Below are 13,394 nucleotides of genomic sequence, written 5' to 3' on the forward strand. Positions count from 1 at the left end.
TTCTCCCTGTGTTCTTTGGTCTTGTAAAATGGTAAATTTGTTTAAAAAAATCAACTTCACAGAGAGTAAGTTACAAAGGGAAGGCCCATCTTTATGTTCACATTTATAACAAAAGTGGGAAACTCATGTAGGATGCTTCCACACTTGGGGGAAGATTCTGGTCAGAATTTTCCAGCTGAGATTTCGTTTACGGTTTTCCACTCAAGAAGCCAAAATGATGTCTCAAGAAAGTTAAAAAACAAAACAAAACAAAATCCATTGCTCATTTCATTTTGTGAGGCTAATTCACCAAAGCAGGTTAATTCAGTAATAATAAAAGTATTTTCAAGGCTAAGTACTGTCAATGAACAAACACAAAGGAAAACTATGACTATTTTTGCTGCTTATATGGGACACCACTAGAGTACCTTTTCAGATTCTCTCAGCTTCACATTTCTCCAGGTTCCTGAGTGCCTCACCCTGCTCCAACTGCCTACGAGGTTGATCGATTGCAAGCCCCTGTGTGCAGGCCAGCCACAAGCTTGAGCCTCTGGCAGATGGGGTCCAATCCAGGAAGCAGAGGCACTGTAAGTAGGCTGAATAAGGAATTTCCTATGGAAATCAGATGTCTACATTTGTGGAAGGAGCTGGGGAAGTAAGAGTCTGGAAAGGCGTGGCCAAGATCGGAGATCAGCCTTCATATAGATGAATCAGTCCAAGCGTTTCGGGGACATCTGGAAGCTGGGCACATCTAGCCGCTACAGTGGGAGCATGAGGGCGGTTGGTGTAGAAGTGTAGAAGTCCATGGAAGGTTGTGGCCGTGGCAGCTGCCACCTCTGGAAGTGTCTGTAAAGAGTCTGTTAGCCCAACTGTGGTCATAGTTATTGGGCAGAGGAGAACGCAGAGCAGGGACCACTGAGAACAAATAGGAACCCTTTCGCACGTGGACGTTCGGCTCTTGCCATGTCTACTGAATGACAACTTTGAGAGTATAATTGCTGCTGCTTCGCGTTTGCCTGCCAAGTCTCTAGCAACTTCAGTTTTATCCATCTGGATGCATATAGACCTGGAAAGTAGAAAAGAGGATTCTGGGAAACACAGCTTCCAGCATAACCAAGTTGTCTATAGAATAATTCAGCACAAATCCCATATCATGGTTGCAGAGCATGGATTTCCTGGTCAGGTAGCTGCCAAAAGAGTCAGATAATTCAGCCTGGAAGCTAGGGTAGTAAACCACCCGTGGGATAAATTTTGACCAATGGAAAATAGGAGATGGGAGGGAGATTGCAGGTAAGTTTCTTTCTTTGGTCCTCACTCGGATAGACTGTTCCTGTGCACAGCTTTCTGCAGAGCCTGTCCACAAGCACTTTACATGGCCAAGCAACTGGGTCTTTTCAGGTTCACGAAGCGTAGACCAGCTTGGGAACATACCATCTCATTCTTCCCTGTCACATGTCCTCTTTTCCTCGCTCTAGATGCCCAGGAATTGTATCTTTCAATGAAGCATTAGTACATCATCCTTCCTAAGAAACCCCAGCTAAAATAATACACTATAGAAAAATTGTAATGAAAATGAAGTGTGAGGGCACCTGGGTGGCTCGGGAGGTTGTGTCCGCCTTCGGCTCAGGTCATGATCCCAGTGTGCTGGGATCAAGTCTGGCATGGGGCTCTCTGCTCAGTGGGGAACCTGCTTCTCCTTCTCCTTCTCTCCCTCCCCTCACTTGTGCCCGCTCTCTCTCTCAAATAAATAAATAAAATCTCAAAAAAAAAAAAAAAAAAAAGAAGTGGGAGACTTCTATGAAGTGAATTGATGGTGGGGACTGTGATTCATGTGAAGCTCCGTTCATTTGTGAGTAATAGTATTTTAAGAATATCATTAACTTCCTTCACTGAAAAAGTCCATGAGCAAGTATTTCTTTGAGACAAGTAAAAGGAATGAATCAGGAAACAGAGATCCTTTTAGCTAACATACGACTTCTGACCTAAACTCTTAGCAAGAATATGCACTTAATGAAAGCATTGCTCTTGGGCAACTTCTGAGCCATAACCCGGCCATAGCTCAAGAAAACACCAAAAAGCCTGTTACTTGTATTCATATATCTACGCCAGTCTGAGTTTTCAAAATACTGATGCAAAGAGTGGAGAAGCGACCTTGATACACAATGGCGGCTCTCTCAGATCTGCCTGTTTTCATGGGAGTAGTGCCATCACACCGTATTTGATCATTCATTAATGAGACAGGTAGAACACTTTTTCCTGATATTTAAACCAATTTTTAAAATAGTGAAACACACAGAGACACTAGGAGTAGAGTGAAAAGTGTGCACGGATTTTTGAGATAAAAGGGGTTGAAGTTGTGGTAGTCCTCCCCCACCCCCCAAGTAGTTTATGGTTCTCTGTTCCTGGAAGCAAAAAACTTTTGAGAAGTACTTCTTTAGACCAAGGACGCTCTCTCATCGCCTTTCATTCTTCTGCATTTTCTTGTTAGATGGGGTTTGACTTTCCCCCTCTATTAGCTGGAGTGGCTTCAGTGGTCCCTGTCAGTGGAACCCAGATGGATGGAGTGAGAAAATGGTGGTGGTGAAGGGAGGGTCAGCGCTCCAGTCTTCCCTTGAGGGGACTGTCTTCACGGGGAAGGAATTCCGGTTAAACTGCGATGTGTCACAGGGCCCAGCAACTATTATTTTACAACAGGACGGTATGAGAACTGTGAAACCCCATCACTGAGTTGCCCCAGTGGGTAAAAATGTCTTCAGTTTTTGAAGGCACCCCCCCCATCCACTCTGAACACCTAGATAGCCCATAGAGCACTCCAGCACTGTTTTTTTTTTTTTTTTTTTTTTTTTTTTTTTTTTTTAATAATTCGTGTTAGGCTTAATCAGTGTTGTCTGGATTTTTCCCCCTGAAGATGGTGATGACAGAAATGTCTTGTAATACTTTTGACATTTCCTCAGTCATCCATTTACAGAAGAAACGTCTGTGCAAATATTTAAATTACCCCCTCCTTGGAACAAATTTGCCTTCATATTAATCTACTCTAGGGTATAGGTTGGCAACGGTCTAAAGGTGGGAGAGTTTAAGGGAGTGGGAAGGATTGTAGTACGGTGGAGCTTTAAGCAGCGGATCCTTTTTTCAACGAACCTAAGTATTTCTCTGGGCCTGGGAAGTTTGGCTCCGAAGTGTCAGGGACCCGGCGGTGTGACGGTGGGGGCGGGGGGTTGGTGCGGGCAGGCAACACAGTCTTGTGTGTTTATTGACCAGCCTGTACGTCGGCCCAAGACGGGCTGGGCAGCGCCTCCGGGGAGGCCGCCGGGCTGCGGTTTCCTTCTGATCCGCTGTCACACAGCGCTCGAAGCGGCTGCGCTCCAGGCCCCCAGCGCCCGGGGCCCTTCTGGGCCAGCCCTGGAAACCTGCGGCCGGCCCACCTCGGCGGGCCCTGGCGGACGGGGTCGCCGCTGTGGCTCTTAGGCCCGGAGACTCCCCGTTGGGGTCTCCAGGGCCCAACACTGGACACCAGGGGTTCCCACGGGGGGTCGAGCGGGGGGTGAGCCCAGGCGGTGGAACCCCGCGCGTCGGAGGCTCCGCGAACCCGGCCGGAGGCTCTCTCTGCCTTGCGGTGAAGAGTGCCGGCGGGGGCGGGCGCGCCACGGGAGCGCCCGCCTCCCGCGGTGCCACTCGGGCTTGGGCTACCCGCGGGAGCCGGGGGCGGGGAGCCGGGAGCGCCGCCCCGCCAGCGCGCCCCGCCCGTGGGAGAGGAGGGGCTGCGGCGCGGTGGACCACTGGAGGCGCAGCGCCGCCGCCGCCGCCGCCGCTGTCGGTGCTGGAGTCCGCGGCTCCGCGCAGGCGGCGCCCGCGCCTCCGCTCCCTGGCCAGCCCGCGCGCCCGTCTGCCCGCCCGCCAGGGCCGCCTCCCGCCGCTGCCGCCGCTGCTGCCGCCGCAGAATCGGCGCCGCCGCTGCTCGCCTTCCAGGTAGGTGTCCTAGCGCAGAGGGGACCCCGGGAGCTGACACCGCGGTACCCGCTCCGCAGCCCGGGGGCATTGTGCGCGTCCGGAGGGCCGGAGGGACGCGCGGGTGGGCAGCCGGGCTTTGGGCCCTGGAGGCGTCGCCGCCCCCTGGGGGTTCCCTTGGCGGGTGAGCCCCGGCGGCGGGGGCGGCGATGCCTGTCGGGCCCCATGGCCAAGGTGGGAGGGGGCGTCTGGGTCAAGGTTCCCCGCTCGCCACCCTCCCTTCCCCCTCGTTGTTGGGGAATTCCGGCCTCCTGGCTCGCGCGCTCGCATTCCTCCGCGCAGCCCGGCACCCTCGCTCTGCCTGGCTGCCGCGGATTGAAGCTGGGGCCGGGAGAAGGACTGATGTAATTGTCAGCGGAGAACCGAACCCGCGCGGCGAGAGCGCCGGTGCCCGCGCCCGCTCCAGCTAACGCCTACGCCGCACCTCCCAGCGAATCCGGGGAGCCGAGACGAGCGGCTGGGGAAGTTGTGCATTGGGTTTTATTGTGCGCGTGCACTGCGGACTGCCCTCGCGGGCCACCCTTGTCCCCCGGCTGCTGGCTCCCCTGCAGCCTTCTCTGCAGCTTTGGTCCACACCTCCAGCCAGGGCCGGGTCTGCCTTCGCTGGTTCAGACCGGGACAGCGTTTGCATTGCAGTCAGGACGTGCTTCCCCTGCATCGAGCCCGGAGCTGCCCGCAGATCGTGTCGCCAGGGATGCTGGGGGGGGAGGAGGGGAAGGGAGACCTGGGGAGGAAGCCAGGAAGAAGTAATGACACCAGCAGATTTTTTTTTTTTTTTTTTAAAGCCTTTACTGTTGTGGGCACATCTGCATGACACCTTTGGAGCTGTTTTTGAAAGTTATGACCAGATACTGATTTTGTGGCCATTCTATGATATTCCTAACAGTAGCTTAAACATAGAGACCCAAAGCTGGGGAAAGCATTACATAATGGACATGAAGCAAAAGACACGAAACTAAGTGAACCCACTGTGTTGCCAGCTTATTTCTTTCTCGCAGATGCAAAGTCCTATAGGTTTTTTTTTCTTCATACCAATTTCCTTCTTTAAGTAATTGAACTAGTTTTAGCAAATTGTATGTTACATTCACTCGTGATTTTTTTCCTAAATAAGAAAACAATTTTTCTTTGACATCTTTTATTAAATTAAAAAAAATTGCATGCTAGCGGATAGTTGTATATCATGGGGCTGATTTGTAAATGTAGTCTTCCGTCAAAGGTAAAAATTTAAAATATCCCGTCTTAATATCATTAACTTTGTTTTCCTCTTGGTTGTGTTTTTTCCTCTCTCCTCCATCCCCATTTGTTTTTTGGAAGCATTTCTACAGTTTGAGGTACTGCAAGCTCACAATGTTGATAATCCTATCCAATGCTACAGCATTGCAGATACAAAGACTAATAATAAATGAAACAGAAGACCTCACAGTAACTCAGAGTGAGCAGAGTTCCCAAGGTCGAAGGGAAGCTGCAGTGTAACTCGCTATTATCACCTATAGAAAATATGCCTTGTCCTCATTGAGTTATAAGGAAGGTCCTGATGGGTGGAATATTATTCCTGTTATTCTTATACCCCTGAATTTCTTGTGTTTCCCCTTAAAAATTTTTTTTTCTCAATGTGGAAACAAAATATTTCCATTAAAATCTTTGCTTTTAGAAAACCTAAAAATCCTGTATTTGCTGATTTTTTTTTCAGTTTTGTTATTGATAACTCAATTTTACATGCAATGGATGGATTCCTTTTGGGATATCTCAGTTTCAAATTATGGTTTTATCAGATGTCTCTTGGCATAGTGTGATATGATTCTGCTGAACTTTTATAGGAACGTGTAAGTTTTCTCATCTCTAGATTGCTTTAACCTTATGTTAACTCTACTCTGTGAAGAGGGATAAGGTCCTCCTAAAATGAAGCATTTGTGGCTGGAGATCTGTAGTACCACCGCAGAAACAGAAATAGGTTAATGCATCAGTAGGTAAAAGTTTTATGTGACTTTATTCATGAAACTGTTGGATTAGGGAGAATATTCAAATTTGATTAAAATGCCTTGGTTAGGTAGCATTCAGTGATCATTCAGTGGATTATTTCGTATGAGCATCCGTCTGTTCAAGACACTGGTCTAGGTACTGTGGGAAATACAAATAAGAATAAAAAGATGTCTCTACTTTCATGAGTTTGTAGTCTAGTTTGGGGGGAGAAGTCGTGAATTCTCAAGAGGTGTTTTTTTTTGTTTGTTTGTTTTTTTTAAACTGCGAAGGTTAAGTAATGATTATAATACTTTTTTACAGTCTATTTTTAATCTTGCAAGAAAGGTCTCGTGCTAAGCATTGACTTCTGGGAATTTTTTTCTTCTCAACATTATGTCACCATGATTCGTCCATGTTGTATATAGCTGTAGTTCACTGACTTCCATTGCTGTACATGATTCCATTACCTATCCATAGCAATTATGTTTCACTGTTATGCCAGTGGCTCCCCCCCACCCATGAAAAAAAATTTGCAGAGAGTGCTGCTCTGGTCATTCATGTTTCCTGGGGCACATGTGCAAGTGTTTCTCTTGGGGAAATACCAAGGTACAGAATTGTTGATTTGTAAGATGTGTAAGTATTCAATTTCCTAGTTGTTGCCAAATTATTTCCCAAAATTGTTGTACTAATTTACACAAGCCAGGGGAATAAATAAATACAAATCAGCATTTGTATAGGTGTGTGTATTGAAATACATGTTTTGTTTGTTTGTTTTTAAAGCAGGAGGATAAACTTAAAACCTAGCACAGCAGTTGTCCTCTGAGAGGACCATGGGGATGGCATGGGGAGGAACACACAGGTGGATATAAGTTATTGGTAATGATCTAGTACCTAGAGTAAGTTCACAGATGATTATCATATTTTAAAAGAAAGAAAGAAAGAAAGAAAGAAAGAAAGAAGTTCTCATGCATGGATCAGTAGTAATTTAGAATTCTAAGGAAAAAGAAAATAAGGACAATACAGTGTTATCATAAGGCACACCAGGCTCCTGTACCAAAAGATTCAGAAGATGTCAGTTAAGGGATAAGGAAGCAGTCTCTGTGTATAGGCATGTATTGTGTAGAGTTCATGGAGAGGCTTATAGGAAAGATGAGCAGGAAGTGGCCTTGCTGAGAAGAGGGACCTCAGCCATCTTGAACAGAGGAAATGAACAGAAGTGGAAGAAGCCATGGGGAATTTTCCAACCATGAACCACTCAAAGAGTTTATTAAAAAGTCTAGAGGGGGCGCCTGGGTGGCTCAGTGGGTTAAAGCCTCTGCCTTCGGCTCAGGTCATGATCCCAGGGTCCTGAGATCGAGCCCCGCATCGGGCTCTCTGCTCTGCAGAGAGCCTGCTTCCTCCTCTGGGCGCCTGGGTGGCTCAGTGGGTTAAGCCGCTGCCTTCGGCTCAGGTCATGATCTCAGGGTCCTGGGATCGAGTCCCGCATCGGGCTCTCTGCTCGGCAGGGAGCCCGCTTCCCTCTCTCTCTCTCTCCTGCCTCTCCATCTACTTGTGATTTCTCTCTGTCAAAATAAATAAATAAAATCTTTAAAAATAAAAAAATAAAAAAAAAACGTCTAGAGAACTGATAGATTGGGGGTGAGGGTGTGAAGGGGAGAGATTCAAGGCAGGATCCCTGGTTTGGAAGCTGTTGATTGAGATGAGAATTCTCTGTTTGGAGAGAACTGAAAAGAAAGAATGGATTTTAAAAGACACTGGGAGAATACAAGGCTTAAGATCCTAAATAGGAATAGGAGGAAGGAGTTAAAGATGTTTCACTTTATTTATTTTTCAAAAAAAAAGATTTATGTATTTGGCAGAGAAAGAGAGACACAGTGAGAACACAAGCAGGGGGAGCCAGAGAGGGAGAAGCAGGCTCCCTGCCGAGCAGAGAGCCCAATGTGGGGCTCGATCCCAGGACGCTGGGATCATGACCTGGGCCGAAGGCAGAGGCTTTAACCCACTGAGCCACCCAGGAGCCTGATGTTTCATTTTAATTAAAAGAAATAGAGAAGTTGTGGTGGGAGCTTTTAGCATGATTTAGACATGTCAAGTGTGGGTTGATTGATATTCAGCTTATGTTTGAAGATACAAACTTGGAGTTGGTGGGCAGTTATGACACTCACAGTGAAGACTTTGATTTTCTCATGTCATACCTGGTGCATATGGAAGAGTATCTGAGGGAAGAGGGCATAAAAAGCCTTTGTGTAATTTTATTGCGTGAAGGAGGTAAATGCTCAGTGGTTAAGGTGTGAAGATGATGTTTTGGATTGACAGGAAGTGGGTTCATGGAATTGAGAGTGTGTTGGCATCACAGTCAGAAGTGTTGGAATCAAATCTTTCTTGAGAGTTTACTAGTTGTGTGTAATTTGGTGAAGCAGATCCCTCTGATCCTCAGTTATGGCACATGTGAAATGAAGATACTAATAGCCACTTCCCGTGAGTGCAGGGAACAGGATGTGATGGAGGGACTAGAGCCTTGCGGGCTGATGTTTGCCTTCATACTGTTTCCCATCTAATGTTGCAAAGTAATGGCACATGTGTTTGTATTTTCTGACATATATTCCCTTGAAAAGGATAAAGGATTTCAACCCTTGAAGTTCTCTTCATTATAATAAAAAGTTGCTTATGCTCTCCTGTGTGGACAGGACAGGGCTTTCTATTTCTAGGGCCATTCTGGAGTAATATATAGTGTCATTTTGATTGAACACCATTTTAGCTGGCATTCTGATTTGTAAATATTATGCTAGGTACTCAGCATTTTCTCGTCCTATTTTAAAATTCGTTTTCCAATTTTGCTTCTATTTCTTGACATCTTCTGATCCTCTGTAATGTTTTTTTCTTGCTGATTTCACACCAGCTGATACAATGATTCGTGGCTGGATAGTTTTCCCCAAGGCAATGTAATCCTCAATTGCCTTTCCTTGGCATAGTGATTTGGAGAACATCTTGACATCTTGCTGGTAGTTCCATCAGCAGTTGAATGGAAATGTGGCAAAATCTTACAGGAAAAAAGAAAAGAAAAAGGAAAAGAGAAAGACAGACCTCCTGAAGGAAAAAAGTTTGTTGTTTACCATTATAGTCAGAAGTTATCAAAAAGCTCCTAAGAGAGTCAAGGACTCACTCCAGAAGCCTCTTGTTTTTCAGGGATGATTAGTCATACCCTTCACTGCAGCTACACATTGCCTGTATCCCATAAATAGATATAAATATTTAATGATTTGAAATCCAGGCTGGACTCAGGAGCTTTGGTCAAAACAATGAGCAAAAATTAATTTTAGGGATAACTGACATGGTCTACATCTCATTTGGTGAAAGTGGTAGTCTGCTCTTCTGGCACGGTTCTCAGTTTCCATGAACTTTGGAAGAAGTTCTGCATCCCTACATTCAGTTACCAGACCCGAGGCTGATCACTTTCACAGAGAGGTGACCAGCATCTGTGGATCTCGTGTGAATGGGTCATGGGCCATCAAGTGCCTTCCTTCTTCTTTCAGCCCCTCTTTATTGAGCACCTACTATGTACCAGACACCCTCTTAAGTGCTGGCTCATAAACCTGTCTGCCCTCAGGGTCTACCCAAGACAGAATCTACCAAAAACAAATCACTATTGAATATGTATGCGAACGTGGAGGGTGGATCTGGCTTGGTTTTGGAATTTGCATGAAGTTTCTATTTTTTCATTTGTTCCTTAAACTTTTTCCAGATTTATGTTTAGACCTCCTTGAATTGAGAGTGCTATGGGGGAAAAAAATGCGGTCCCTGCAAAGAACAGTTACTTTAAATGTACTTCTGTTTTATTGACTTTTTAAAGCAGAAGACTTTAAACTCATGGCAAGTCCTTTTGTCAAGAAGATACCTCAGTGTTGTCACATAGGAGAGACAGAGGTCAGGGAAAGGAGAGCTGGGTGGATGAAGTCAGATTTGTGAAAATGGAATGTGTCTTAGTGCTGAGTTGATTTTTAAAGGGAAAAATGGAAAATAGACAGAAGGGTTAATTAAAGATCCAGCTGTATTACAGGGAATTGACTGTACTGAATCATGATGGTCACAAGATGAGGTTTCTGGTGGACTACATGAACCCTTCTCTTTGTGTTCACTTACTTTATGTAGTAGTACAGTTTTTAAAAATCAGTTCTTTTTGTGCTTTTGAAAGTTTATCTTTCTTAGTAATCTCTACCGGCAAGGTGGTGCTTGATCTCATGACCCCAAGATCAAGGGTCACGTGCTCTTCTGACCTAGCCAAACAGGCAGCCCTTAGGGTGTGTCTACATTAAAATAAATCATAATATAAATGTTGAATGTCTTTAAATTGTAAGAATTATGTTAATTATAGGCAGCAGAAAAGTCCAGTGACTCTTTCTGCTACTGGTTTGGCAGTTTACTTGAAAGTAAAGCCTCTCCTGTGGGAGAATATTCCATCCAGCAGGACCAGAGTCTCAAAATCTGTAGTAAGCTGTGGAAAGGCAGAGCAAGAAAGGAAGCCAAGGCAGGTAGGTTACTGTCCAGGACTGTAAGGAATAACTGGGTTAGAGAGTGTTAAGTATGTAACTTAACTCTTAAACTTCAAATAAGTTTAAATAAATAAATATGTAAACAAGTTTAAGTAAAAGTAAATTTACATAAGTAAATAACATTTAAATAAGATATCAGCAGACTGTCTTTTGAATCCATTTCTCCAGCATTGATGGTGAGTACAAATAATTCATAATTAATACACCAAAAAGTTTCTCCTTTAGAGATGATGGATTATGTTTTTCTCTGCTCAAGAAAATCTGTGTATCAATTCACATAAATAAAACACATGAAGAAAATACTACTCAGGCACTAGAAATACTCATCTTTGCTTGATGGCTGGTGCTTGGATGACCTTTATATTAGATTACTAAAACATTAGAGCTGAAAGAGGTTTAAAAAGTCATCTATTCCAACCTCTCCCACTTTCCAGCTGGGTAACCTGAGGCCCAGGGACTTGCCAAGTGAGGTGCAAGCCCTGTGTACAAATAGAGCTAGAAGATAACGTGCCAAATAATTTACTCCTGTTGGGGGTTAACAGGAAATAATGCTCTTCCCTAAATTGTGGGTATGGGAATGAGAGAATGAACCAACAGCAGCCTCTACAGTGGAATTTTAACCTTCTTTTGTATCATTCTCCTTGAGTGGCCAGTGTAGAAAGTGAAATCATACGTATATATGTATATTATTTTTTGGGGTTTTTAGAGCAAAGGCTTTGTTCTGAGGGTAAGATGAAAGGAATGACAGACACTACAAATATCATTATTTAATTTTTTTTTGCTGTTTGCTGTCTTGATCCCTATAACTTTGTCTTAATTCCATGGGCAGGAAAGGATAGAGAAAAATTCAATTTTCCCGGGTTAGATACTTTTCTATCTCTTTTCCTTTGGCATTCTCTTCCCATATGCTAGTGTAAGAGAAAATCAAAACGTAGAGGGAATTGAGTCAGGAACAGAACATTAACTTCTACTTTTTTATCTTGCACCATGTTGAGGCGATCCTTAGCATTGTGCTTGAGACAGCGCCGTATCCACCTTTAGAAAAGAGCGTGGAAACAGAAGGGAGAACAACAGCAGTATATTTTTAGAATCTTTTTTTCAAAAGTCAAACTTAAAATAAACCTGGCCTCAATTTTTAGCAATAGCTTTATTTCACATCTGCTACACTAGTGCCTAAGTTTTATCCGAATTTGAAGAAGTTACTTTGCCTTTTTTTTTTTTAAAGATTTTATTTATTTATTCGACAGAGAGAGAGATCACAAGTAGGCAGAGAGAGAGAGGAGGAAGCAGGCTCCCTGCTGAGCAGAGAGCCCGATGTGGGACTCGATCCCAGGACCCTGAGATCATGACCTGAGCCGAAGGCAGCGCCTTAACCCACTGAGCCACCCAGGCGCCCACTTTCCCTTTTTTTAATACGTAATGCAGTGTTGCTAGGAGTAACACACTATGAACAATTACTAAAGCTTAAAGAATAAAGTATCTAAAAGAATATTAAAATTAGAAAAATTGTGCCATGTCATTTCTGGAGGTAAAATCTGATTTTTTATTTTAAATTAAGATAACATTTTTGCTTTCTGTTTATCTGTCTCAGCTAGACAATCTTTTGCATATTTGCACCCCATCAGGCAACAGTCTGAGCAGTTTTTGTTGTATAATTTTCCTAGAATAGAAAAAGTAGCGCAGTTTGAATGGCATGTTGATTATGAAAAGACATTAATGAAATTCTTTTTGATCTCAATAAACTTCAAATCGAAGCAAGAACTATAAAAAGAATGTGATCTCCAAGGTAGGCCAAGCAAATGTAGGGTTCATGTGCCACTCCACGAAGAAAGCAAAGGAGGAGAAAGCAAAATCGGCAAGAGCTCAGGGTAATGAAAGAGGAAGGTCAAGGAAGGAAATAGGTCGCTATGCTATCCCAGCTTGTCTTCCAGTCTCGTTTCAGTGCCATCTGATGGAGGTCGGATATGATGGAGGATATCTGTCTCTACACTTAAAAAAAAAAAAAAAAAAGTTTTTAAATGTTTTGAAGAACATAGAATAAGTAAGATGAAAAGACTGATAAAGTAAATGCCATTTAAGGAAAAAAATATTGTCTGTACTGGCAGAAGATAAATATTACCATATGGAAAAGAAACCATAACATGCCACAAACAAGGTTTAAGTCATTAATATCCAAAAAGCTCCTATAAATCAATTAAGAAAAATGACTGTTAATCTAATAGGGAAGGGGGCAACAGAATGAAAAAACAGTTGACAGAAAAGGAATTACAGATGGCACTTACAAATATGAAACTGTGCTCAACTCATGGTAAGAGAAATGCCGTTTTAAACTGTTTAATTTGCCCTCCCACACTATTAAGTTGGGAAAGATTTTGATGTTTGTTAGTGCTTTACAGTGGCAAGGCTTTGGAGGTAACTGACAGACAGGTTCATGCATTATGGGGGTACAAAACATACAGCCTCTATGGATAACAAAATTAAAAGTTCACCTACCTTCTCACCCTAAATCTAAGAAATTTTTCTATAAATATACTTGTACATTGCAAAATGAATTTGCATAAAGATGTCAATTGCAACATTGTAGTGGCAAAAGATTCAGGGAAAGCTAAATATCAGCATGGGATTGGTTAAATAATTAGGAGCAGAAACAAAACTAGTAGCTATAAATAACAAACACTTACCCATTGCTAAATTTCAAAAAGTAAGATCATTCTATATTTGCTGATATGAAATGATTTCTAAGGTATAATAAGGGAACAAATCAAGGTACAGAGTGGGATATGGCTGTTGGTGTTAAATATGAGTTTATAAATATATGTTTATGTGTAACTGTAAAGACTATCTCTGGAAGGTGACACAAGAAACTGGTAAAGTGATTGACTCTGGGGAGGAAAACTG

General features: G+C 43.6%; 1 protein-coding gene across 10 annotated transcripts in view; it reads left to right on the forward strand.

Moving 5' to 3' along the window:
• The first annotated feature begins 3,894 nt into the window (after window positions 1-3,894).
• OSBPL6 (oxysterol binding protein like 6) overlaps window positions 3,895-13,394 on the forward strand; it is a 203,783-nt gene continuing 194,283 nt past the window's right edge. For all 10 annotated transcript variants that reach the window (XM_032356047.1, XM_032356048.1, XM_032356052.1 and 7 more), the window contains exon 1: window positions 3,895-3,948. The gene's annotated coding sequence lies outside the window, so the exon portion shown is untranslated. The remainder of the gene's footprint in view (window positions 3,949-13,394) is intronic.

This window comes from Mustela erminea, chromosome 8, assembly GCF_009829155.1.
Source record: "Mustela erminea isolate mMusErm1 chromosome 8, mMusErm1.Pri, whole genome shotgun sequence".
In the NCBI taxonomy this organism is placed as follows: domain Eukaryota; kingdom Metazoa; phylum Chordata; class Mammalia; order Carnivora; family Mustelidae; genus Mustela; species Mustela erminea.